The following is a 25,760-nucleotide window of genomic DNA, read 5'->3' as shown; positions in this document are numbered from 1 at the left end:
TTCTGCCTCTCTATTACAGTGGTACCTCGGGTTAAGTACTTAATTCGTTCCGGAGGTCCGTTCTTAACCTGAAACTGTTCTTAACCTGAAGCACCATTTTAGCTAATGGGTCCTCCTGCTGCTGCCGCGCCGCCAAATCACGATTTCTGTTCTCATCCTGAAGCAAAGTTCTTAACCCAAGGTACTATTTCTGGGTTAGCGGAGTCTGTAACCTGAAGCGTATGTAACCCAAGGTACCACTGTAATGAAACTTTCACTATTTAAGGAAGAGTTAGTTTTAATATATGCCTTGAAGAGTAGGTAAATATGTGCATTTGGGGACTAAGTTTGGAGCAGATGCCTCTTTGGGTACTTTAAACTATCCAAGCCTGGATAGCTCAGGTGGTTAGAGCATGGTGCTGATAATGCCAAGGTTGCAGGTTTGATCCCTGGATGGGACAGTTGCATATTCCTGCATTGCAGGGGTTTGGACTAGGCAATCTGCAGGTTCCCTTCCGACTCTACAGTTCTATAATTTCTACAATCCTTTTTTTTCAAGACAGGCTCTCCATCTGCAGTGTACTTGTTTTTTGTTTTGTTTTTGGTTTTAATCCACATACTGGGTGATTGTCAGAAGAAAAACTCTGTCAAGCAGTGGCTTATTTAAAGGGAAACACAGCTTCTTCCAACATGTATTGTAGTTGTCCAGTTAAGAAACCATAGCCCTTTTATAACCAGAGTGATTCTAGAACTGAGCAAGCCAGACAGTTTGAAGGTGGAGCCAAACCATAGCAAAGCAAGCCAACAATTTGAGTCAGGTCGGTGAAGCTGACTAAGTGCATATGAGTGCTCAAAAGAAAATACATCATTGATATATGAGGTCACTGCGACCGCCAGATGAGAATGCCAGAACAGGCTCCCTGCCTTGGCTCTGCTGTGCTCAAGCATATGCAAAGCAGAGTCTTGGGCCAGATTTTCAGCATTGAACGTGATCTGGGCTTTCCTCAATGTGAGAACCTTGCATGGATGTGTGGGGTAAACAGCTTGCATTTCATAGACCCCAATGTACGAAACAGCAGCCAAGTAATGAGACTCCACAGCTTACAAGTTTGATTCCACTAAATTTATGTATCCCTTGGGTATCATGAGAACAACTGACTTGCCAAAATAGCTGGCATATTCAAACCCAAGCCCTATGGTTTTCTTAGTACATTCTAAAGGCCTGATCCTATTACCTGCTATACTAGCTAAGTAAATGTTAAGGATCTGGTGTACAGCAGCTGCTATAAGACTAGAACGATGTCATGCTCTATGTATATCATTGCAGTGCCATACTAACTTGACCCACTGTTGTGATCGCTTAACGGCAATCCGTTAAAGGGAGGAAGAATCTCAAATTGTTTCAGTAGAGTGTATCATCAAATATTCAAATATACCAAGAACCTTAAAAATTGCAACTCTGAATACTTTTGTCTTTTCAAATATGGGAATGCTATGAGCTTTGCCAACAGTAGGTTGTGTGCAATATTAAAATTAGATCATGAACCGTAGACATTACAGATAGGTAGCCGTGTTGGTCTGCCATAGTCAAAACAAAATAAAAAAATTCCTTCCAGTAGCACCTTAAAGACCAACTAAGTTAGTTCTTGGTATGAGCTTTTGTGTGCATGCACACTTCTTCAGATACACTGAAACAGAAGTCACCAGACCCTTCTATATAGTGAGAAGGTGGGGAGGGGTATTACTCAGAAGGGTGGTGGGATTGGGTGATTGGCAGATAGCTGTGATGAGCCTGTTGACGACTCTTAACGACTGCAAGAGGTCTTACAGGAAAAAGCAAGGGGTGAGAAGGTGAAAAATGGCTTTGTCATGTATAATGAGATAAGAATCCAATGTCTTTGTTCAGACCAGGTCTCTCCATGGTTTTAAGTTTGGTAATAAGTTGCAATTCAGCAGCTTCTCTTTCCAGTCTATTTCTGAAATTCCTTTGTAATAGAACAGCTACTTTGAGATCTTGTATAGAATGTCCTGGGAGATTGAAGTGTTCTCCTACTGGTTTCTCTGTCTTGTGGTTCCTGATGTCAGATTTATGTCCGTTTATTCTTTGGCGTAAGGTTTGGCCTGTTTGTCCAATATAGAGAGCTGAAGGACACTGTTGGCATTTGATGGCATACACAATGTTAGACAATGAGCAATTAAATAGTCCCGAGATGGTATGTGTGATGTTGTTGGGGCCAGTAATGGTGTTGTCCGGGTGTATGTGGCAGCAAAGTTGGCATCTGGGTTTATTGCAGGCTCTGGTGCCAGTGTCCGTGTTAAGTCTGCTTGTAGTATTATTGTGGGTTAGGAGTTGTTTAAGATTGGGTGGCTGTCTGTAGGTTATGGAGACTTATTTGTCCTCTCAAACGCAGGATTGTTATCAACTTTGCTAATATATATTCATCAGTGTGATCTTAATGTCAGCTTAGGATAGATTCCCATGCTTCATTGCTGAGATGGTATGGACCTCCCACACAATTGAAGCCACTTTTGTTTTCATTTGGGAAGCCACTGGTTTCAAAGCAGTCCTATGTCGGTGGGAGGGGGCAGAATTCTATGTTTGCCTATAATAAACTGGCATTTTACTTAGTAGAGCTAAGAAACCCAACTGAGTAACAAAAATACTGGTTATGGTGGTTTACAATTAGCACTGAGGCAACCCTAAAGTCTCTTACCATCTAACACATTTCGGAATAAGAGTGATGTTTTCATTGACTTCAAGATAAATGAAACTAACAAGTCCAATTTGGCAAAGTATTGTCAGATTTTTAAAAGCCTCAAGCATAAGAGCTGTTGGGATCTGGGCTTGTGACTTGCAAGTTATTGCTAACATTAGCTATGTTAATCATTTCACTCTTGAGAAAATGACAGGAGGGAGAACTTTGGCTGATCTTTTGAGTTTTTATAAATCCCTTTTGGTTTTGCAGTCCCCTCTCTAGATGTATAATTACCCGCCTGGCTCCTATTTTGGTATTGTTTTATTGTTTACTCTTCTTTAGTTCAAGTCACCAAATCTGAGCAAAACATTGCCTCCTGTTGTGTTGCAAGCTTTAAAAAAGGTCAGATTTGCAGGAGCAGGGAAGCTTTGAATTACTTGCTGGTGTTTAAAGATGATATAGGAGAAAAGATCATTTCAAAGCCTCTTGCTGTGCGTTTCTTAATTAAAATTCTTTCTAAAATATAAATGTGGGGAGAAGGGAGGAGTAGGACAGACTGACTTCTCTTATTTGTTGAGTTTGATTTTTTAAATCATAATGCAGTTTTGATCATTTATGCTGCAAATATTGGTGCAAAGGAATGGCAAGTACAATAATCAACAACTAACTTAGCACCAGATGTGATCCTGCACTCAAAAGCAGCTTTGCAGACAAAGAGGAAACTGAAGTTCTATATTCAACCCAGCTTAAAGTTCCATGGATTTCAACAGAAAAGAGTTAAGCATATGTTTAGCAGCTCACTGAGCATATTAGGACTTAAATGTGCTTAAATCATACAAATTCCTGTGTATTCCAATGTGGTCTTCCAATCCTGCAATTCCCCATTTACATAGTATGTATTTGCAATGATTTAGTTAAGAGGAGTAAATTTATTCAATAAATAGAGCCTAATGTCGGGAACAAATGACCTCTACCATAGTGATTTTTTCCAGCTACATATCCCTTGCATCTGCTGACCTGCTAGAACAAAGCTTTCCAAGCTAGGGCTTAGGGACATATTTCCATATATGCTCTATCTTTTTTCCATATGGTTTACAAAGTGCCTCTGAGCAATTTGAACACAATGCATAATGTTGCTGGGGGTAGCCGAGTCTGGGTTCTCGACCATTGACTTTTGGTCTCCAATAAGTGTTAAGCGAAGACAATGAAGTACGGTGATCATTGGCCAGGGAGTGGGGGAAGAATACAGCTTTGTAATTCTCCCAGAGCATAGCATATCTGTGTCAAATGTATGTGTGTAGTATGGCAGAGTGAGAGCACATAGAGGATGGTAGCTGACTAAACTATACTCCAAGTAGACCCATTCAAACAAATGGACTTAAGGTAATCATTACTAACTTAAGTCCACTGGTTTCAATGGATCTAAGTATGCCTTAATTGGATGCCAGCCATAAAATCCATTATAGTAATACAGATAACAGATAAAATCTAAACATATTCAGAGGAGATTTTATCAGCTGTGTTAAGCAAATACATTTCTTGCCTGGTTCTAGGAAAAAGCAAATTTAAAGGCAAAACCCTAAGCAGCCTAACAATGGCTTTCACTCATGTGTAAAATTTGCAAAGGCCACCTGTCAAATCTCTGGTGGAAAACAGTATTTTTTAAAAAACATGGTAGCTGGCTGGTTGCCATATTGAAACATTGAAGTGTCTGAGAATTTGTGAGTCTTTCTTCAAAGAGTATCCTTCACCTCTTCAGTAACTAACAAATGTGCTGGCTAATAGGTATGAAGACAGCAGGCAATCACAGGTTCTTATTGACAATAGTTAATTTTACCTTTAAAAAAAAGTTCACTTTTTCACCTTAAATAGTCATCACTGATTGTCTGTGATATACACATACACCATGTACATATGATTAATATAAATGTATTGTATGAATTCCTTCCCTCACTCAAGCCTACAATTTGCTAAGCAGATCACAAATGGGTGCAACTGGAAACAGAACTTTGCACTACTTGGTTCACATCCTTTCAGATAAAAATACAAGAATTTCAGTAACATTTATTTGATTATATCCACTTTGAATTTTCTGCACAAAAGTGTATAGGCAAAAGTAACAATAATAATTCCTCCACATTACTGTACTCTTTCTCTGAGCTCTTCTGATGCCTACAAAAAAAGTTCTTGTTTAGGCATGGCTAACCAGATGTGTAAACCTGACATGTTTTTTAATCTGTAATTTTAGCTTGTAGTGTCATTTTAACTGTTGATTTTATTCTGATTTTTCAAAACATCAGATTTTATTGACAAATTTAATGTTCATTTTATATTATTTATAAACTGCTTATAGGTTGGGTTTACAATTAAGAGGTATACACATTTGCTTACATGAAATAAAATAAATAAATTACATTTGCCTGCTAGAGGCAACTTAACTTCATTTAATTTAATGCATTTATAAATGTAGATCATTGCCGTATGTTGTTTGAGGATAAAAGGGAATTAATATTTACTATGGCAAACCTGCAATTATTTAAAGTAATAAGTCATATTTAAAACACAATCTTATAGCCAGCTGTAGAGCCATAGGTTTCAGCAAAAGCCCTGCAGTGCCAGGAGAAAGCCAGATATGCTGCCACCATGACAGATACACCTGCAGAACTGCTCAGATACACTGGGAAGAGTCATATGGGAAGAGATACCCATGGGAAGAGTCATGGTTGTGTCATGGGCAACACATGGTGTGTCTGTTTGTGAGAGGAAGCAGACCATATTCTATACTCCTTCAGTTCACTGCCATATATGGTCAGCTTCGCAGCAATCATTTCTCCATCCACAGTGTAACTTTCCATCAGAATGGACACAAAGCACTTCCTCTCATGTTTGTTCACCATGCTTCTAATGCCGTGGGTGTTCCCACACTTGGGCAAGCTTGAGAAGCCCCAGCCTACTTCCCAACAGCAGGAGGGAGCAAGCTTTCTCCATCTTTACCTGGCAGTCTTTGCCTTCTCTACAGCTCCAAGTACCTCAGCAGGACCAAACTCAAAAGCCCTTCCCACCCTTTCCAGCTCCAGACTTGGAACTGGGGAAGGAAACAGGACATTGCCCCTGGCCGCATGTTTTGTCTTGGTTGCTGGGCCATCAAAATCCTGTGGCTCTCAGCACTGCTGTTATCATCGGCACATGTTGATGCCTATGGATTTCTGCCAAGCTACAGCCTACATAGCTTGGACTGCTCACTTAGCACACACACACTCTCACCATTTTGGTGTGCTCAGTCACATGGAGGACAGTAGGTGTTCCGCAACACTCCCAAACATCCACGCGGTCCCATAGTATCATAAGAACTTTTGTTCCTAGACTAACATGACTCTGGATGCTTCCAGGACCTTTGCTAACCCCATGAACATTCTGACATTTTGCAGCCTTTCTGCCGCCCCTTTTTGATGTCTTCACAAGTGGTGCTGGTTGCAGGGAATGTGCAGTCTGTGCCAAATAAACTACAGACTGCCCAGAAGAAGTCTCCTGGCACTGGCCTCTAGTTGACATAGTAAATATGCAAGAACCAGAAGGTATCTAGACCAATGTTCTTGGGTCTGCAGATGTTATTGGATAAAATTACTAGGGAAGATAAGTGTTGGAGCCACTGGCGGAGGAAGAGGAGTGCAGGGGGAATGCACCACCCCTGGCAGCGCGATCCTGGCAGGGTGCCATCATGGCTGCCCCCCCCCGCCCATGCTGGGCACCATGACCCCGCAGACAGAGCCCCGCAGGATGCGTGCCCCACCCCCAGGACATGCACCAGCCCCGCCCCGCCTGCTCTCCGCTCCCTGGTGCCAGAGCATGAAGCTCCACCACTGATTGGAGCCCAGCCAGATTTGAGGCCCCAAGGTCGAAGAGCCTAGCAAGATTTGAAGGTATAGTGGACCCACCACTTGTGCAAGGGTTTGGTTTCGGGGGTCCGCATGCAAAGGCAAAATTCTGCAAAGTCAAGAACCACCTGGAACTGTTTCCCTGTGAGGTGGAAGACTGTTTTTAGGGTAGCCATATTTTGAAGAGCAAAAAAAGAGGACACATTTGCTGGCTTCTACTTTTAACTATGGATCACTATGACTCTCATTTTACATACCCATGAAAAAGAGGATGCGCCCTAGAAAAAGAAGACATCTGGCAACCCTAGACTGGGGGTCTGGGAAAGAGGCGTGTGGGCTCTGGGATGCCACCAGAGCCCTTGTGCCTCCTTCCCAAAGTCCCATGTCTCACTTACCTGGTTTTGGGGAGGCAGCATCCAAGGGCTCAGGGATGCTGTCAGAGCCCCGCCCCCCTTAAAATTCAGTAAGCAAGAAAAACCTGCTGGGTGCATGGGGGGGGGATAAATAAATAGAGAGCAGAGACAGCAGTGGGTTTCCCTAGCTCTCCATTTATTTATTTATTCCACACCGACCAACATAAGGTTGTGATGGGGCAAGTAAAGCGAGCACAAGTTGTGGGCTTACTGTACTTACTGAACTATGGAAACTACTAATTGTTCATGAACTTAGTATGTATAAAGTACACTGCTAAAATATATCATTTTTATGGGGTGCAAACCACTTTGGGTAGAGTAATTAGGAAGGTTATTTACAAAATGAAATTAAGTAAATAGGACCCACCAGAGGTACGTGGCAATTCATCTCCAGTTTTGGGTAAACAGATTTATCTGCTGAATTCATCAGCTTGATTTTGCCTATTTCTAGCATTTTCATCTCTATACTTCCTGTGCAATTTCTTATATTTGAAATATTGATTTGGTGAAACAAACTTCCAGATGGGTGTGAAATTCTGGACAGGCCAAGGCCTGGCAGTGAAACTCTGCCCTCAAGTGGAACCATTAAAAAAGACTTGGCTAAATGAACAGTCCATATGACAATTTTCTTTTCTTAATGTCCCTTACCCATCCAGAGACAGCAGACTTTGAGAAGTTTAAGCAATACGTGGGAAAGTGACAACTTTGTAATACAGTACATCTCTACCAAGGTCATTGAGGATGTCCGATAACAAACAAACAATAATCACCCAGGTTTCTGAACCAAAAATAAAGAAATCCCCCCCCCCCGCTCACATTTGCTCTTCTTTCTGCTTTTATACTATGAATTTATGTCTCCTACAACAGAAAGAAAACCTATTGTTCAAACTGTTGGTGTTCTCTGTACAGTGTATATGAACTACAGATTAAGACTTTAGTATTGTAGGTGGCGCTGTGGGTTAAAGCCTCAGCTCCTAGGGCTTGCCGATCGAAAGGTCGGCAGTTCGAATCCCTGCGGCGGGGTGCGCTCCCGCTGCTCGGTCCCAGCGCCTGCCAACCTAGCAGTTCAAAAGCACCTCCGGGTGCAAGTAGATAAATAGGGACCGCTTACCAGCGGGAAGGTAAACGGCGTTTCCGTGTGCGGCTCTGGCTCTGGCCAGAGCAGCGATGTCACGCTGGCCACGTGACCCGGAAGTGTCTCCAGACAGCGCTGGCCCCTGGCCTCTTAAGTGAGATGGGCGCACAACCCCAGAGTCTGTCAAGACTGGCCCGTACGGGCAGGGGTACCTTTACCTTTACCTTTATTGTGGAAAGTAATTTTATCTGTAATACTTTCAATTTATTTATATATGTTCTATAATCCAGTTTTCAGTTTGGCAAACAGTATTATTTTTTACTGCCTTTTCCCTTTAAAAATGCCATTCACTATGTATTCTGCTATCAAGAGCATCGTTCCAGTGCTGCTACTATTTTTTGTGCTTGCATTCATACTATAAAGCACATTTAAAGCACATTTCTCTCTCCCCCAAATATCCTGGGAACTGTAGTTTGTTAAAGCTGGGAACTGTAGCTCTATGATAGATAAACTACGGTTCCTAGGATTCTTTGGGGGAAGTCGGGTGCTTTAAATGTATGGTGCTATGTACAACTGCCAGTATATCAGAAGCTGCTGTCATCTCTGTGTCGCTGCCCCCTGTGGTGAACAACTGGAAATTTCTTGACAGAAAGGAGTATACAGTAAAAGACTTCCTTTTTCAGCAGATCCTTGTTTGATTGAGAAGACCTTCCTGAGCTTTAAGTGTGTTTCTGGCCCTGCTTTTTTTAAAGGGAGTTACTCCTGGCTTGTTCTACAGGTCTTGCCTTCAGGTTTGCTTTCTGGTGCTAATTACTCATCAGTTCTGACCACTGTCTTGTTTCATGGCTGCTCCTAACTCATCTATAGCCTGGCCCTAACACGGATCAATCCTATACATGCCTGAAGTAACTCCCATTGAGATCAGATTTTCAGAGTTCAGGTTTGATATTTATCCTCCTAATGGAAGTCTTCTATTGCCTTCTGTATGGCTCTGATCTTATTCAGTAATGCTTTTGCTGATATATCAAAGTGTGAGATTTATTAACCTGTTGGCTTAATGCCCGTTGGAACTCAAAAATGGAAAAAGCATTGCCTTGATTTCATACTATGCTTACTTGACTTGTATCAGTTTATGGCATTTTTTGGTTTCCTCATATTATTTTAAAAGATGCTCTGAACACACTTAAGTCATAGCTGTCAACTTTTCCCTTTTCTTGCTAGGAATCCTTTTCGGAATAAGGGAATTTCTCTTTAAAAAAAGGGAAAAGTTGACAGCTATGACTTATGTGCTGTATAAATACTTAGTATGGTTATCCTTTTAGGTTCCATGATTGCACACACCAAACAAATCCTTTGAGTTCTACTAATCCCCACCACCTTCTAGACTGTGATGTCACAGTGCTGGGAATCTCAGCCAATGAGATTCCATGTACCATCACCCTCCCACCTTTCTCCCTGTCACTTAACCAGCTTTCCTCTTCCTAGTTTTTTCCTGTCTGTCCCACCTGCAGGAACATGTCACTCCTGACTAGTATTTGCCAACTTGAATTTACTGCTGCACCACTAATCGCCGTAAACATTTGTACAGTATACCAAAATGGGATGCTGGTCTTCTGGAATGTGTCCAAAAGCTTGGCATCATCTGATAGATGTTTCAACCCAACCCCATAATGCACCTGACAGTTGGGTATTATTTTATCAGTGTAAGAGGAAATTATTTCCTAAACCCAGCAATAAGGATTGTTGCCTCTTTCTTTTTCTCTCTAGCCTGGTGTACTTGCAGATACTATTCTTGTACCCTCCTACATATCTAATCCTATTTTTAATCTTACAAAGCTGTTTGCCTTTCTAATATCCTGTAGCAGGATATTAACTAGACTTTATTGTCTGCTGGTGTAGTTTTGAATGCTCAGAAGCTTGTCAAGTAACCTGAAATAACTCAGAATGAGCAGCAGAAAGCAAAGAGCCACTCCTCCACCACTCTCTAAATGCCATCACCACCCTTTTCACTATAGTCATAAAGAAACAGGATGTTGATTTTATTAGCACTGGATTTTTTCATAGATATAATCTGTTTTAGCAGCTAAACACACACAGTTGCTTTGGAGCAAAGCTGGAAAACATGAAATTGTAGTGAAGCTCAGAGAGGGAAAAGCAAAAGGAGGGAAAATACATAGCAGTGGGTGAGGAAAGCTACATCAAATTCTTGCAGTTTTATTCACCCTACATGTTCTTTTAAAAATATATTTATTTATTTGCAAATTTAACAAAGGAAAAAGATGAAAAGGGGAGAATAATGCTGTAAAAACAACAAAAGAAAGAAAAAGCAGTATGTGAATAATACCTATAATAAAAACAAAACAGCAAGCATAATCTATCTTCAACCTGTTTTATCTTCAAATCTGGATTACATTAATTTAGTGGCGCTGTGGGTTAAAGCCTCAGCGCCTAGGACTTGCCGATCGAAAGGTCGGCGGTTCGAATCCCTGCAGCGGGGTGCGCTCCCGCTGCTCGGTCCCAGCGCCTGCCAACCTAGCAGTTCGAAAGCACCTCCGGGTGCAAGTAGATAAATAGGGACCGCTTACCAGCGGGAAGGTAAACGGCGTTTCCGTGTGCGGCTCTGGCTCACCAGAGCAGCGATGTCACGCTGGCCACGTGACCCGGAAGTGTCTCCGGACAGCGCTGGCCCCTGGCCTCTTAAGTGAGATGGGCGCACAGCCCCAGAGTCTGTCAAGACTGGCCCGTACGGGCAGGGGTACCTTTACCTTTTTATATGGGTCAAATTGAAAGTGATGAGCACCAGTCTATGCAATATCTCTCTAGCTGCAAAAATTGAAGGTGTTATAAATCCTTTCGTTTTATTATTCACAGACCCTGTAATCCAAATAAAGGTGTTAAATAAACCATCTCTAAAATTACCCAAGCTGGCTAATTCACAAGAGAAACTTGCCAACCTTACATGCTAACAAATATGCCTTTTGATAGAAATTAAGACCTGGAAAACTAAAGCAGCCTTCTGATACTGGCAGCAGCATTCTCTTAAGTGAAAAACAAGGCAGAGAAATACCCCAAATAAATTTCCTAAATGTCCCATTAACCTTTTGAAAACATATATAATGAATATATAATGAAATACCATTTAGTATATATTATTCATGGCAGAATATTATTCTTAAGTGTATTAACCTTACCCAAGTACTAAATTTAAGTGATACCCATTTTCCAGATTACTGGAAACCCCCTGAATCAACACACTCAACTCCCCGGCTCAGAAGCTGTATCAGAAATTATAGGGAAGGCAGTACAAAGTCAATTCACTTGTCTCCTACCTCATGCATGAACCAAAAAGGGAAGATGCCATAACACATTCATTGTGATACCCAAGTGGGAGATCCCGCTGAACCCCAAAACACCTACAGTCAGGGAGAAGTGTGATTGGTTCTCAGCACCATCAATGGAGACAGCAGACTGTGATCTATGGATTGGTCTTTAGAAGGGCAGGTTTGTCCAGAAATTCATTTGGGCCCTGTGCTGCGAACTTTTCAGCAGGCTTTAAAAGCTCATTTATTTTGGATCACCCTCTCTTAAATAAAGCCTTCATTATTAGAGAGCTTTATTAAGATGGATGGCTTTTCTATGCCTGCAGGAATGTTTATGTTGTTTTATTTGTTTTAGCTGGCCTCTGTTTTAAAGGATTGTTAATATCACAGCTATTGTAAGTTTCTTTTTCTATGTGGTTTTTTTAATACTATGTGAGCTGCCTTGAGGCGACCTATAAATAATTCTATAAATAAAAATATAAACACTCTGCATCAGAGCCCATACAAATTAAACACACAAAACTAGGCAACACACACACACACAAGTCTAGTATACCTCCTCTAGCAATGGTTGTGCCTTCCTAAGAAGGCTTGTCTCATGCTCTGAGAGCCCAGGCCCATATCTATATTAGAAATATTAGAACACCAGGCAACGGCAGCATGGTGGAAAAATAGGCATAGCTGGAGTGAATGGGTTTGGGACATAGGTCACCTTTACTCTAGAAATACAGTTTGAGTAGACTGGATCAGTAGCGGAGGAAAATATGCCTGGTTTGGCACCATTACAGGACTGTATTCAGGGCTCGAAGTCTATATAGGTGGATCTACACTCATGGTTTATAACGTTAAGAAAAGGGTTAAGGAACAATGTAATGGACACATTATGTCTTGCTGGTAATGTTAATAATGTGTTATTAAAATACAGTCGTACCTTGGAAGTCGAACAGAATCTGTTCCAGAAGTCTGTTTGAAAACCGGAACACTCACGTCCGGTTTTCGATCGTTTGGGAGCTAAAACATTCGACTCCCAAGGCGTTCGGGAGCAAAGATACAACTATAATGCGTTATTAAAATGTAACACCAGAGGGCACGGCAGAGCAACCAGGAACCAGGCAGTAAAGGAAACTGATGTTCTGAAGGAACATTTAAGATAAGGCACATTTTGGGGGGCAGTATTCCTGTGATGTTTTAGAACAATATAGCTAATATAGTTCTAATAACATTAAAAGGGTCATTGTAGATACAGCCTAGGTTACCAGCCAGGGGCAGTAATGTAGGGTGTATAGGGTGTGTGGTGCATGAAGGGCCTACAGGTTCTTAAGTGGTCCCCCAAATACAGAAATCTTAAATTATCATATAAAATAATTTCATTGAATATGACAGTTGTATGATAAAGTTTGTTTATATTTTTATTCTCTGAAATTAAAAAATCCAAAACATTCTCTTGCTAAGCTTCTATGATATCTGCATAGTTTTAATGCTCTTAAAAAAAAAAACCCTATACCTATTCCTGTTGCCATAGTAAGTTTCCAAACTTAACATTGATTTGAGACATACTTTAGGTACCACATCAAATCAAATTTTATTAAACGGTCACAGACCAGATTAACTCGTACAGCTAGTCAGCAAAAGATAACACCGGAAAAACAAAGGACAATTTCAATACAGATTAGGCCATACTTTAGGTACATAACAATGCAAGAAGGCTTTCAGGAATAGCTGTGAACATGTTTGGTTGTGAATTTTCTTTGAAAAAGTCAAAAGTTGTCAATGTTTTAAAAAATGAAAATAGATCTTTAACACGTCAGTTAATATTATCTATAAAGATTCATATATGAGCACTTTGATGATACATGCTTCATATTTCATTTCATTTCTTCTTCTCATAATTAATGTTTCATCTCCAGTCAGAAGTTATGTAATTGGATGCTGGTGTACAATCAAATTAAATTGGGAGAATACCTCTAGGAATGGATGCTATGTGACAATATACTGTTTTTACAGAGGGGGAAGGAACATGGCTGTCCCTAAATCTTGTCTATCAGGGGTGGACATGAGCAAGAGCTACATTCCTACAAGTGCTCCCAGGCTATAGAAGGCAAAGTGTCACTCGGGGAACATCTTCTCACCAATTGACTCCCTGCCAATTGACTGGTAGTACTACACAAGAATCACTATGGATGGAGGATGACTATCAGTTGACAATGCCAGAAAGCTGTTGCTTCCTGGGGTCTGCCCTGGTTCCCACCTCAAGTGTGATGATTGTGGCTCTTAGCTGGTAGTAAGAAAGAGATCTTTATTCTGGAAACATGATACAGGCTCAGCACCAAGCATTAAGTTATAACAACTTCAAACTTCTGACTAGGCAACAAAAGGGCTTGATTGGGCAGAATAGAAACAGAGCTTAAAATTCAAGAGTCGAAGGAGTTCAGGACTACACAGGAGCTATGGAGCTATCCCAATAGATTTCAACACCCACCCGCCAAGCTTTCAAAGGTGAAGTATGGCAAGGTTATTTGTGAAATCCCTGTGCTGGGGTGGAAGCTTGCAGGCATGCACTGCACTTGGGAAGGGGAACCTGTCCCCACCTGAGGAGGTGTTGCCGGGTTCAAGGCAACAAGGCTGAGTCCTTTCTTTTCAACTCCTGTTCATCCATCCTGAGAAAGCTGGTTGTTGTCCTCCTTAGCCCCCAATGAGGCTTTCTGCTTTCCAGGAGGGAAGGGGAGAGCTGGGCTCTGAGTACTAGATTTGGGGAATGGTGAGGACTTCTCTCTTCTGTTCCAGTACTTTCTATCTTGAAATTCGAAAGTAAGTTGAGAGCAAGTGCTTCCACCCAGACTGGATAAGAGCAATAATTCCCTGCATTGGACTCTGCCCTCAGTCACTGTCACACCCATTTCATTATCCATCATTTGGGTCCTTGCCTTCTATTGCCAAACTGTTTGGGGATTTAATGAAGCTGTGGCCTATTTCCATTCCAGTGCTGGGTGTTGTCTCTCTTTATTCTTTTCCAAGCCCGTTGCGAGCACCAACTCTTTTTACAAACCACTGTCAACCGATCCCTAAATTGAGAAAGAGAGTCGTATATGCCATCTCCCAATCTCCACCCTAGAACCACACAATGTAATTGATTTTAGAAAGCAGACAACCATATTGTAGAGCAACTGAAGATCCAAATAGCAAGAAAGAGTTGTCAGAGGATAAAATTCTGTAAAACTCTTTGCCAAGTGTATCTGGTTGTTGCTTACCTCCCACTCTCTGTATGTTGATTATCTGATCCAAGCATGCTTTAGACTCCTTCATCCCTGGCATCCTTCCAGCACAAGAAACTCCTCCGTTTACAGATAATCTGACATTCCCAGCCTTAATTTTTCTCATGAAACAGTCACAAAAATGCAGATAATCTTAGGTAAAATAATAACCGCTCAGAGAAAAACAAATGCATGTAAGGCTACTTAATAAGGTTTGAAGACATACGTACATGCAGTACCTAGAATACTTTTAATCTAGCATTATTCATACAATTTCTTCTGGAGTAATTGTACAGTGGTGCCTCGCAAGACGAAATTAATCCGTTCCGTGAGGCTCTTCGTATAGCGGTTTTCTCGTCTTGCGAAGCAAGCCCATTGACAGCTTAGCGGATTAGCGCTATTAGCGGTTTAGCGGCTGTTAGCGATCAGCTGCTAAGCGGCTTATCAGCAGATCAGCTGATAAGCGGCTTAGCGCCTTAGGAAAAGGGGGGGGGGAACCCGCAGGAACTCGCAAGACATTTTCGTCCTGCGAAGCAAGCCCATAGGGAAATTCGTTTTGCGAAGCGCCTCCAAAACAGAAAACCCTTTCGTCTATAGGGTTTTCCGTCTTGCGAGGCGTTCGTCTTGCGGGGCACCACTGTATCTACTGGTCTTAGATGTCCAATGAAGCCACCAATTTTGCCACACATGACACCAGATGGGCAGAGGCTAACATGGCGTTCTACATTAGACAAGTGAGGCAGAGCCACATGCATGCTTAGTACCACCGCACCACCTAAAACAATATTATACTTCCACTTACAACAGTTTTCTGTCTGGAGCACTTACTGATATAAAAAGCTGCTATGAAAACCTGTTAGATATTGGGTTGGATCAAATGAAATTCTACACAGGGTTGACCATTGAAAATAATCGATGAAAACTAGGCATGCCTATTAATTTCAGTGGGTCTACTCTGTGTAACACTAACACTAGATACAATCCTATGTGTAATAATTTGTCAGTGGCCCTGCCTCCTCTTCCATCCCTCCCCCAATGTCTGAGGTCAAACAGATGTTGTGAAAAATGTTTAGAAACCCCGCAGCTTGAAAGGAACATGGTTCGCACAATGGACACAGAGCCAAGTCCTAATACTGGAGCAACGTGGCACAGCCTTTTCTACCAGTTCCTGGTGGTAAAAGGGTGGTGGGGTCCTTAGCTACCTCTTACAGTGGTGCCTCGCAAGATGAAATTAATCCGTTCCGCGAGTCTCTTCGTCTAGTGGTTTTTCGTCTTGCGAAGCAAGCCCATTGACGGCTTAGCGGATTAGCGCTATTAGCGGCTTTTAGCGGCTTATCGGATAAGCAGATAAGCGGCTTAGCGGCTTAGAAAAAGGGGGGGGAGGGGAAAAAACCTGCAGATCTCGCAAGACATTTTCGTCTTGCAAAGCAAGCCCATAGGAAATTCGTTTTGCGAAGCACCTCCAAAACGGAAAACCCTTTCGTCTAGCGGGTTTTCCGTCTTGCGAGGCATTCGTCTTGCGGGGCACCACTGTATATGTCACTAATAGTGTACCTTGGAGTATATAACTGGGCCATGAGTTCATAGTGTTAAAGATAATGTTTGGGAAACTATTGTCCCATCTTGTTAGTTGTTATCCCATCTTGTTAGTTGTTGCTTATAGGACCAATGGAATAACAGGACTCACTTCTCACAGACTCACTAATAGCTTGGCTACTGATGGCTGTTTTGAAAATAAGTGTGCTAAGATGTGGGGAGGGGAGAGCAAGAGGAAGAAAGGAGATGCATTTCTGAGACCATACTGCTTTTCTTAAAATGTAATGGAAGGAAGGAGCCCTCATCTTCCTGGATCTGAAGCACTATGGTCCTTAATGAGAAGCATAAATAGAAGCATTTTTGCTAACCACCAAATTAGAAACAAATGTGCAGCCCCGAAGGAGGGTTTTTCTTTGGGGGGGGGGGGTTTACCATGTGGTCTGATCTTTATGTACCAATCATTGCCTGCAGCATATAATAAAGTATATTTAACTCTTTAGAAACTTGTATTAATGCCAGAAGGAAATAAAATGCCAGGGCGGCCCACTTTCATTGATGACATACATTGCTTTCATGTGCTGCTTTCATGCTAGTCATTCAGAAAGGCTGAGCCTCTCTCTCTCTCTTCCAGTGGTAAATTGTCAAGTGGAACTGGAGTTTATCAACACAAATTATTTGGAGAAAAACAGAGAGCCAGACCTGGGTGGTGAAGTTACTAGCATTATTACAAGCTAAAGGAACGGCAGAGCCTGAGAAGGTGAGGGAGAAAAGACTATAAAACACATATTCGTTAACACACACACAGAGAGAGAGACACAACATTCAGTAACATTTCCCAGACCTTCAGTTATAAAGAATTGGTTTAACTCACAGGTGGCAAAACTAAAATATATTATTCTGCCCCACTTGATGGAAGATCCAATCTACTGAAACCTGTGGGTCTTTTTATTTCCAAACATAGCAACCCATGCATAAACACACTTTTGTTAAGCATGAGAGATTGTTCTGTTCTATAACTTCTTCTATTTCAGAAAAAAAAAGTGTGAGGGGAGGCAGGATGGGACAAACAGTATTTTTCTTTATTGGGTGGTTAGCAACCATGCCTGGCTTCATTGGGAGCTTTTAAAAATGGCTATTAGTTTCAGCGTGTGTATGATTGAAATTACAGGTTAGGAGTGAAAGATTCAGCCTCCCTCCCCACTCTGTGCACTGTGGCCCTGATAAAAACTGTCCTCTTAGCTAAAGCATCCAGGCCTGGGAGCTAATGAGGCAGTTAAAGTAGTGTCTGATTTTGCCCTTACTGTGAGCAGCCCACCTGGTTTTTCATGTCTTTCCTGCATTTTCCTTTAAGCAACATTAAGTTTTCACGAGTGTCCAGAGCCACAACCTTGCAGATTCCCTCATAGTAGTAGAAGCTGAATGTTGGAAATTTAGGAAGTACTTCTTCACATAGCACGTAGTTGACTTATGGAACTGACTTCCACAAGATGTGGAACTTTGCTGGCTTTAAAGGGAGTTTAGCAAATTTGTAACAGATACGGCTGTCAGTGACTAATAGCCATGATAGATATGTTCTAGTACTTATGCCAGAGGCAGTATGATAAAGCTCACAAGTGGGGCAAGTGATGTTGCCCTCAGGACCTCCTTAGGGCTTCCCATATGCATCTCATTGGCCACTGTGAAAGCAGGATGCTGCACTAGATGGGCCTTTGGTCTGATCTAACAGGGTTAATATTTATCAAAATACAGAAATGTATGAAGTGATTATTCTCATAGGTGTTTCTGGTGATGAGACAAGACTAGCCGAAATAAATTTAATGAATCTGAAATACCATAATTATGGAAGCTATCTCTTCTGGGTAAATGAAGGGAGATGGATCCATGCATAATATTAATAAATCCAGCAGCTCAACTGATCTGACCTATCTAATAGCAACTGACAATGTGATTTTTAAAAAAATGTATGTGATGTTGGGCCAATCTATTATCATCAGCCTCTTTATCTCCTGTAACTCCAAGGAACATTCCAATTAATAGCTGATAACACGTTACAGGTTTCTAGTGGATAAAACTCATTTTAGAGACAGAGGTATCCAGCCAAACAATGTGTGTGGAGGGCAGAGCAATTTTGAACAGAATTAATGAGCTTTGTCCTGTTCTTTTGGCTCAAACAACACATAATCTTAATGAAAGGAAACAGACACAGTTGTTCTAAGCATTTTCAAAGGAAACTGCAGGAAAGTATAAAGGGTTGCCGTATAAAAGCCGCATGTGTCACGGAGATGCTCTGATATTGTTTTCACTTGCCAGCTGTATGTAAAGTGGGAGATTATGCCCGCGGCCAAGAGGTCTTCCCACATCAGAACAACAACAGCCAAAAAGCCATGGAAATGTTGGCAAAAGCGCTCACTTTACCTCAAAATGCATTTGATTTTTCGTAAACAAGTTCCATGCATAGCCAAAAGCATGCAGACAAGAATATTAAGCTTTATTAAAACATACTTTGTTGAGAGATATAATACGAAGAGTTGTTTTCAGCAAAAACACGACATTCAGTTGCACTGGCTATTATGTAGGATGCCATGAAACTAACCCAGTTGCTGATTTTCTATTGTTAGTATCTTCTAAGGATGTGGCTGCATCAGCTGTTTGTCCTGGGGTATACCAATAATAGCTGGTGCCATGTACAACTTAGTGTGAATGGTCTCCTTCTGCTTCTGAATTTACCTACAGGGTGAGTCAGAATTTTATTAAAGAGGTGTCATCTTTTCCATAACAACTCCAGGAGTTTTCCTCACGATGTTCAGATATTGTGGGGATAATTGTCCCCTATCAGCTTGCTGCTTGAAGGAGCAAGACAGGATGTTCAGGGCCAGATTTAGGAATAGATGAACCATGCAGATGCCTGAGGCACCAAACTCAAAGGGGCACCTGTCATAGACTATCTACTTGGCTAACCATTCAACAGCTGAAACAACTAGTACAAACAGTACATCTTCACTTGTAAAGCTGGCAACACTGACCTTCATGACCAAATTTGAGTTGTTATTTCCTTTTTAATTCATGGGGAAATGTACAACATTAATGCCCATTCATCAAACAGATAATCAGATAAGTTCATACAAATAATAATAATAATTATTTATTATTTATACCTCGCCCATCTGAGGAGTAAAGACCACGTTTCTAGTGTATGCACATTGTGTCAAAAGTAAGCATATAATTTTTTCAGCGCCTTGTATGTCCCATTGTAGGTCATGGGTCCTTCTACCTGTCATTGGGTAGGGTATAGAACTACAGACTTCTTAATAGTCAAACCAAATGATTACGTTTTCCATAAATCTGTTTTACCCACTAAAGCTTCAATCCTATGAACACTTGAGAGTAATCACTATTAAGAGTCTGACCAATGTCTTCCTCACTAAGCATGCATAGGATCAAGTGGTAGGCCTGCTTACTACAATATAACCTGATGGAAGTTAATCACATTTAATTTCCCTTTAATGTGATTTAGCTATTCTCTTTGTAAAATTTAAGTCAAAGGATAGGAAAAAGTGGATTTCAGTTATCATTTGAACACCTGTTTACACATATAGTGAAAATTCTAATCCACTTTAATATGTGAGAACAGAAGAAGGACTAGAACTAGTGACTGGAAGTTGTTCCATATTCAATATGCAGATTGCAAAATGGTAATTCTATAAATTATCATCCTTCACTGCTAAGGATGCAAATGCGAGATGACTCACTGTTGTGGGTTTCTTTTTGGCTCCTTAAGAAAATGAGGACAGCTGCTAAGAATGATGAGCAACAGTATCTTTCTCATTTTTGTGTGTGGTTTTGCATCTTTTTACAGCTGCTTTTGACATTCCACTTTGACTTGTCACTTCTTGACCACCCTGTCATATTTACAGAAATGTAGCTAAAGGTGAGAAGGGGGCAGATTCCACCCCCCTTCAATATAGGATTAGGGGTGAAACATCGTTAGGAGCTGTCAACAGCAAGGCAAAGCCCAGCATTGCACTGACAACTTCTTTCCTCCCCACCCACACCAGACAACAGGCTCCAGGAGTGTTCTTTCATTTTAATTCCACAAAATGCCCTAAAACAGATTTAGCCAACATGGTGCCTTTGGTATAATAAGTACTGCTAATATTCTGGAACCTGCTGGCCCCATTGTTGCTGATTTTGGTTTTGGTCTCCAAGGTGGGCCTTGGTTTAGCAACTTTGGTCATGACTACAGGGTACACCTGGAAGACATTTTAGTCCTAGTGTTTTGTCTTTCCTGTGTTGTTTAGTAATAAGTGATATTAAAGGAAGGAGGATCCAACAATAAAATATTTCTTAACATTAGGAGTCAAATAACGAAATGTCAAACGTCTAGGATAGCGGTTCCAAAACTTTCTCCTCAAGGACCACTTCAAAATTGCAGAGGATCTTGGCAGACCACTTAATGTTTTTCCCCCCTGTTGTAGCAACTGCAGCCTACTGTGCTAGATGCTGTATGATTTTTTTGTATTTTAATTGCTTCTTTTATTTCTTATATTGTATGTTATTGTATTGCAATTTGAATTCTTTAAAATTTTCAATTTTCAGTTTGAATTCCGTAAAATTCTGGCGAGCATTTCAGGTTGCCAGATAGAACACTCTTCTTCTCCTCTCTCCATGTGCTGTTTGGAGAGTTCTCACAACACCCGCCCCCCGCCAAGCCAAAAGGAGGGGGGCATGCAGAGGGAGGAGAGGAGGAAAGCTCCATTGCACAAGCAGAAGTCCACGTACAGGGATTATGCTGACAGGGCTCATTAGGTGAATCTCACCATATGCCTTCAGAAGAGGTGGAGTAAATTTAAAAGCTCCTTTAGACATAAGTGTCAATAGACATAAAAATGACTTCCCCACCTTCTTTATAGCCACACCTACAATGCAGGATGGAATTCTGAGTAACTGCAGCTAATCACACCATACAACTAGATGTAAAATAGACCCAGCCAGGTGTACACTCTGTAGCTACATTGGTCCCTCCTCAGGTTTAGTGCATTTAGAGCACACAAATGGGAACTTTGGTATAAGAGTGCATGGCATGAACAAGTGGCCAGGGCTAAAATATATACAGTCATACCTTGGGTTGAGAACATGATCTGTGTGGGAGGCACATTCGCAACCCGCAGCGTTTGCAGCCTGAAGTGCTGCGTCTGTGCACACGTGTGATAGGATTTGGCACTCCTGCGCATGCGCGTGATATCATTTTGTGCTTTTGCGCATGTGTGAGCGCTGAAACCCAGAAGTAACCTGTTCCAGTACTTCCAGATTTCATGCTTCAGTTACAGCCCTCTCCATTGATAGTGTCCCTACTGGCATCTGGCAATAAGACAAGTGTGGAATGACCTGTTTTGAGGCATTGGGCAAAATACCAAAGGCTTCTTGACCTCAAGGTCAAGTCAGGCCTACAGGTTGAAAGTCTTCAGGGAAGGTATGTCAGTAAGGTCTTCTGCCAACAGCGACACAAAAATTTGTCATAAACAACTGAATAAAAAAGAATGTCATATTCTATCAATAGCTCATTGAATTAAACAATAACCAAACTAGGAGGCACCATTCATTCTGTACAACAATAGCAGAATCCAGTAGTGTTTTACTGGGGCATCACATGCCTTCAAGATTTAGCTTTTCTAAACTGCTCGGATTAATTAGTTTGCGTAGACTATTCCAAGGTCGGTTAAAGATGAAATATAGGCAGGATTAACTACTTTGCACTCACTTCAGAGACATTATTTATAGCATGCAATTTTATCCTTTTCCTCCCAGGCACATGTCAGAGAAAAACACATCTTGTCATGCTTTGGCATTATCTCTCATTTTCCATTACAGTAACCAGGTGGAGATGCTTTTTATTCTGTGCCAGCAACATTGCATATCCAGAACAATTTTTATTCCCCCCACCCAAACTTTTAAAAATGATTTCTCTGCTCAAAGGCATTTTTCTTGTAGCAATATAGTCCTCCTAACATATGCTGCCCTTCTATTGAATATTCTACTCATCTGTGCTTGACAATGAAATGCAATGTGTTGTAGAAAAACTTGTTTTCCAAGTCTTGCCAGCAAAGGCAACTCAGCAGAGTGACAGCAGTTATTCAGTCATAGATTCCTCATTTATGCACTGGTCTATTTATTCATCTACTTGAGAAGCTGTTAGCCCACTTTTCTTCATAAAGACTGAAAAGTGGCTTCCAATAAAAAGTACCGTATTTTTCTGTGTATAAGATTAGGTTCCCCCCTAAAAATAATGTCAAAAACTAGGGGGTGTCTTATGCATGGATACATCTCCCCCATTTTCTTAAATCTGGGTCCCCCCAAATAGGAGGCGTCTTATAGATGGAAAAATACGGTAAGAATGGGGTCTTCAAGTGTTCCATGTGGGTTCTTGAAAAACCCTTGAGAAAATCAAGCCCACAAGAATTTGAATTATCAAGTTTACCTGCATCAGAAATAGGCCATAACAGTTTGTAGTACTTTGTTTGAACCAGGACCAAGGAAAGGTCAGATTATAAGGATGACATCAATGAAGCGTCATGGTTTTTTGCCCTAGAAAAAAGTGCAGTGTACAAAGTTTCAGAAGCTTAGTAATTGTTAGCAAAACAGTCATTCTGAAATTCCCTGATACAAAGCAAGATGAAAATATCCATTCCTATTTATCTGAAGATTTATAATTTGCCTTTTGTTTCAAATGAGTTCTCAGGCATCCCCCAAAAGACAAAGAATAACATTGCAATGAAAGAAAGAGAAGACAACCTTTATTAAATCAAAGAACCTGAACATAATAGGTAAAAGGTAAAGGTAAAGGGACCCCTGACCATTAGGTCCAGTCGTAACCAACTCTGGGGTTGCGGCACTCATCTCGCTTTATTGGCCGAGGGAGCCGGCGTACAGCTTCCGGGTCATGTGGCCAGCATGGCTAAGCCGCTTCTGGCGAACCAGAGCAGTGCACGGAAACACTGTTTACTTTCCCACTGGAGCGGTACCTATTTATCTACTTGCACTTTGACGTGCTTTCGAACTGCTAGGTTGGCAGGAGCAGGGACCGAGCAACGGGAGCTCACCTTGTCGCGGGTATTCAAATTGCTGACCTTCTGATCAGTAAGTCCTAGGCTCTGTGGTTTAACCTACAGTGCCACCCACATCTCAACATAATAGGTACCTGAGAGTAAAGATAGAGATTTTAGGCACATTTAGGATAGGGGTGTGTCCAGTAGTGTTGCTTGTCTCGTGGTAAGGCTTCTGTCAACAGAACATGATGGTAAACAATTTTTGGCAATTAATTCTCCCCGCTGCAGCCCCTGTACCACCCTAAATCTGCTCTGGGTGGGTAGGTGAGGAAATAGCTGAAAATGACTTTCTTCCCCATTTTGCTAATGGAAGCTACACCATCAGCTGAGCAACACCTGTTGATACAACCAGTATGATTTAAGTGCACAATTAACTGCTGAGGTCTCAGGTATTTACTTACTTACTTACTTACTTACTTACATTGGTGTGTGGCATTCGCTGGATTGCATGGACCATATTTTATTGTCCAATTGCAATATTTTATTGTCCAGTTGCAGTTCCCAAACTGCAAGGAAATATGGCTGCACAACCACAATGTATTATGTAGGGTTTTGCCATCTGTGTGAATTTTTTTATATATCGGGAAGAAGGGAGTCAGCTAATACACTGCTATTTGCCTCATTACAGCTAAAGAGCGAGAGGACTGGGCTGCCAATTCCTGTGATTATTGGATTTTTGAAGAATGAAGACTGCTAAGCTCTGGTTCATGACAGGTAAGCTCTGATTTATGATACGTTCACAGGTATACACCAGATATGAAAGAGCAAAGTAGAAGAAAACATTAATCATTGCAGCAAATTAGGTTCTAGCAGTGCTTGCCAAGTTCTGATCCATTCAGCTGACATGCTGCAAAAGGTTGAGTGTCAAAACACTCCCTATGTTGTTAAAATGGATTAACTTTGGGCAGCTGTATTGTCATCAGTTGTACACTTCTTTTAATTAGCAGATCTACAGCAGTGTTGAAATGATGTGCCCATTTTCTCTTCACTGTTGCCAGACACTTTTGAGTTGAAAGCAATGCCAGCTCTCTGCATGTGCCTGGCCTACAGCACAAAGTTTGGGGTCTCCCAAGCTTTTCTGTTTTCTTCCTTCCTTCCTTTCACAAAACTGTTTCTAGCCCTCATTTGAGTGTATAAATGGGTGTTTGGCAATGTATCCTTGGAGATTTATGTCATGGTTCCAAACACTGGTGCCAATGTACCAGACTGCAGAATCATACATGGGTCTGCCTCACATTGCAGTAACCCTCTGAAGAAGGGTGAGAAATATTAAGTTCCCCATTGACAATCTCAGCGCTACATCACAAGCTGTACTGATAAATTAGTGAGTCTATCACAAGTACAGACACAGCCTTTAACAATTTGTTCCAGTTTGTGCTCCTCACATGAATAATATCCAGAAATAAATCATTTGAAGGGGCATATCATCTGAACTAGTTATTTCGGCCAGCCTTTCCCAGAACTGCAGCCATTTCAAAAGCATACTGCTGTGCAAATGGCTACGTACTTAGAGCTAAACTAGATCTGATATTAAATGCATCCTTGCATTTAACCTACTGTTTAATTTAAAAATATTATTTATTATATTTATTAGTTGCTTTATCTTGTCCAAGGCAACCCAGAATGTCGTACAAACCAACGAACCAACCAACCAACCAACCAAGATCCACACAGATATATTAAAACCAAGTGAGGGAAAATGCACTGAATGCAGCCCATCCACTTCTAAATGCCACAGATAGCTAAAGGCCAAAGGCCTGGTTGTAGAGGAAAGTTTCTGCCTGGCACCTCGATATATAATAATGGTGCCAAGTGAGCCTCCCCTGGGGAGAGTGTTCCACAAACAGGGAGCCACTGCAGAAAAAGCCCATTCTCATGTTGCCACCCTCTGGACCTCATGTGGAGAAGGCACACGAAGATGGGCCTCAGGTGATGGTTGCAGGGTCTGGGGTTGGTTCATGTGGGGAGAAGGCAATCCTTGAGGTACTGGCATCCTGATCCATTTAAGGCTATAAGACCTATAAGGTCAAAACCAGCACTGTTGAACTGGGCTCAGAAACTAATTGGCAGCCAGTGCAATCGGCCAGGATTGGTGTTATATGCTCAAATCATCTTGTCCCAGTGAACAACCTGGCTACTGAATTATGCACCAACTGAAGTTTCTGAACCTTCTTCAGTGGCAGCCCCATGTATAACACATTGCAGTAATCTAATATTTAAATTATATTAACTAGGTGGGGGGTGCCAGCAGGGGATTTCCTCCCAAGGCAAATACCAGCATAATTGGAGGGATTTTTGGCAGGACTGCAGCAGGGAAGAAATTATTACATTCCCTCTCCATACACACCTATTTGCATTAAAAAACAAAACAAAATCCTTCACATTAAATTCAAAGATATATTTTATTTCACATCTACTTTGGCTCTTACTTCCTGTGTTTCCTATGGTGCTTTCTTCACACAGTTGTAGGTTCACATGTGCCTAAGACAATCACGTGGAGGGAAAGAGGCAA

General features: G+C 41.4%; 1 long non-coding RNA gene across 2 annotated transcripts in view; it reads left to right on the top strand.

The window, feature by feature from the left end:
• LOC307219655 overlaps positions 1 to 25,186 on the top strand; it is a 169,362-nt gene extending 144,176 nt beyond the window's left edge. Inside the window, exons 4-5 of one of the 2 annotated variants that reach the window (XR_013840489.1) lie at positions 16,777 to 16,902; positions 23,877 to 25,186. This is a non-coding gene — a long non-coding RNA (uncharacterized lncRNA). The remainder of the gene's footprint in view (positions 1 to 16,776; positions 16,903 to 23,876) is intronic. The other variant, XR_013840488.1, reaches the window with a different exon arrangement.
• The last annotated feature ends 574 nt before the right edge of the window (positions 25,187 to 25,760 follow it).

Source organism: Podarcis cretensis, assembly GCF_951804945.1.
Source record: "Podarcis cretensis genome assembly, chromosome: 7".
Classification (NCBI taxonomy): domain Eukaryota; kingdom Metazoa; phylum Chordata; class Lepidosauria; order Squamata; family Lacertidae; genus Podarcis; species Podarcis cretensis.
This window is presented reverse-complemented; position numbering and strand designations above follow the sequence as displayed.